Raw genomic sequence first — 3,162 nt, 5'->3', positions numbered from 1 at the left:
ATTAGTCAATACTTCAGATTAAACATTCTGAGAAAAAAAGCTGTGCAGTGTACAGACGTGTTCAGTAAATCAACCAAACGTGTGCAAAGATTGAGGACTTCCAATGGAACAGCATAACCCCAATCAAACTAAAATTAAAATCCCCCACACACAGAAAAAGCCCAGGGTAAATAAAGAGAGGTGTAAGCAGCAGGGTGAGAGAAAAGGAAGGGGGGGGGGGGGGGTGTTTTTCTTTTTAAATAGAAGATGCTAATTATACATCAGACACGCTCAGGAAGATGATGAAACACTTTCAACGTGTCAACACGAGGAATGCCTGCCTGGAGCGTCTCCATTAGGGACCGTTGTGAAATGCTGCGTCGCAAGGAAAAGCGTACACTCTGGAAGGCAAACGCAGAGAAAGCCTTGGCGTTCTGATGCTGCCAGTCAGGCTGTGGCGGCGCCACTGGAGACTGAACCACGTGCGTTTGGTGCCATCCCTCTGCTCGCTGATGTTCCCCAGCTGGCTCTGTCGGGAAGACCAACTGGGGAAACAATAGCAGGCTTGGGTCTGGTACGAACCAGGTAACAGGGTCGTTTTTGATGGCTCCTACGGTCATTAAGGAGGAACAGTCCAGTCCACTGGGACCACGTCCAAACGTAAAGACAGAGGTCAAATATTCAGGAGGATAATATTTACAAATTTCATTGAAATTAAAGCAGGAAAAAAAGGCTGGGATCAGATTACATCCATGGCGATGTTAAATACGAATACAAATTAGTGTCATATTTGTTTTGCGTCCCTTGCGCACACACACGTGCAATAGGCAGATTACTTTGTGGGCATTACAACATGATCCTAGCGAGCCCCACCTTACCTCGGTGTGATATCAGAGGTGAGGTTAGCTCAGGAGAGCCAGACCCAGAGGCAGAATCCCAAGCTAAGAACAACAGCTTCTCCAGCAGATGATAAGTGTACCGTCTGCTGAAAGTGTTACATTCGTGCGGCCCTTACACACTCACACACACACACACACACCTCACCAAATGATCACACACGGCGTCAGGACGCAGAGTTATTAGGACAAACAACCCTCTCTCCCCCCCTCTGTCGGTGGTGCTCTCTCGCTCAGGTGAGGATCTCAATCTGGCCTCAGTTGTTACTAGTTTCTCTTCTTTATTGTAGCGGGGGGGGGGGGGGGGGGGGGTGAAAGCCTTTAATCCCTCCCCCGGGAGGAAATCTCAGGGACAGTAAGATTGGCCGATGGTTAGACACTTTGAGACGGCGTGTACAGAGAGACACGCCACACAGCGCTGATCCTGTCTGCTCCATCAGACCGGTAACCATGGACACGACCTCTGAATGCATGAGCAATCACAACAATTGCCAAACCCAATATCAGACGTTGCCAAACCAACCTATACGCACTACATCGGCTGAGCTGGGTGTATACGCAGTCCTTATAGATTTGACCTTGGGAAAACTGATGATTATTCCAAATGATAATTATGTCTCCCACTGTGTGTGTGTGTGTGTGTGCTCTACGTCAGCAGAGTCAGACGCTCTAGTTGCTGCAGGTGTGGACCGGTGTTGGAGAGCGATGACTTCATACACAGGGCTCAGACGGAATCGGTTGCCATGACGCACCACCGCCCGTAACCCCCGAGGTAATGAGACGTTTCACCCGTCTCACATGATTCACGTCAAAGTACCATAAAACTTTAATTTGGGTGGATGCCATCTCCGGGAGGACAATGCGTTTTGGTCTTAAAGGTGGGTCACATGACACCGTCTCACAGGCGTTGTGTCACCGTGGTTACAGTAACCCAAAACTGTCAGGCGGGCCTTTTGTTTTGTGTCAGAGCGACAATGGTTCTCCCACTAGGTGAACGTTATTCTAGCTGACACTGGGGCTTCTCAAAGAACCGGCGGACTGGGAGATACTGGGTGATACTGGGTGATACTGGGTGACTACTGGGTGACTACTGGGTGACTGCGGCCCTGCCCCCGTCCCGGGACGCTGAGCAGCAGGGCTTTGGGTTAATGGTCACATGACTCACGGCAGGCCCCATTCATCATCCCTTTGACTACCGGGTTCAACGCGCCACCAGTCTGTCTCTGACTGCGTCTCAGACACACTGGAAAGCACCGGTCACGCGTCCACCATCATCATCATCATCATCATCATCATCATCATCATCACCAAAGCATTGCAGGTGACCTGATCTACTCTGTACTCTACTCTCTAACCTGCTGGGATTGGTTTCTTCTCCCAAGCGCGTTTGAAGCTCCTAATGAAATACAGTTTTTTCCACTGCCAAGGCACCTCATTGGATTAAATGTTCTTCCGATCGGCGCCAACGGCAGCAGGCCAGGGCCGGCGAGCCTGCTGAGAGCGGGCCGCCGAGAGACGGGAACAGACCGCACGCTCCTCAGGTGGGCCTGCCGTCCACCTCAGAGTGGCAGCGGCCCAGCCTTCATGTGTTATTCCTACAGAGACACAGCATGGGGTTAGGGCTCGTCCCCTAAAGAACCGTAGCCACACCGGAGGACAGCATGGGGTTAAGGCTCCTCCCCTAACGAACCGGAGCCCCAACCGAAGACAACGTGCCGCTAAGGCTCGTCCCTTCAGAGCCAAGGGACAGACCAGAGGACATCATGGCGCTAAGGCCTGTCCCTACAGAACCAGGGATACACGTGTTCTCCTGCACGTTCTTTGGCGAGGGATTCCGTCTGTACATTTTCTCCAGGAGGATATTTAAGGATCTTAATACCATGACAACAGTTGCTCTGTCAGCTTTAGATTTAACAGCGAGTGTGTTAATGGGAGTTCATTTCTTACAGTTTTGATGACTTTTGAAAGTGTTTCCTCATTAAAGATAAGCTTTTAAATCACATGTTTGAGATGTAATCAGAGGAATGCATATGGGGATTTAAACATCGTTGCGAATAAAGCTCATAATTTGGATTGCATCTCTCCGATGATAAAAATACTCTCTGCAGACGTTAGACTGATACAGTTAAATGGAAACATAGTTTGAAAATCCCTATTCACACAAACATCAATGAAGGAAAAGCACTTAAAATACAGCTATGCGTATATATTTGTGCATACACATATATACAAAAGTGCTATTTAAATGTAATTATTAAAAGATATATGTGTGTATGTTTTTTGTATA

This window comes from Gadus macrocephalus, chromosome 9, assembly GCF_031168955.1.
Source record: "Gadus macrocephalus chromosome 9, ASM3116895v1".
In the NCBI taxonomy this organism is placed as follows: Eukaryota; Metazoa; Chordata; class Actinopteri; order Gadiformes; family Gadidae; genus Gadus; species Gadus macrocephalus.
Note: the sequence above shows the minus strand (reverse complement) of the source record.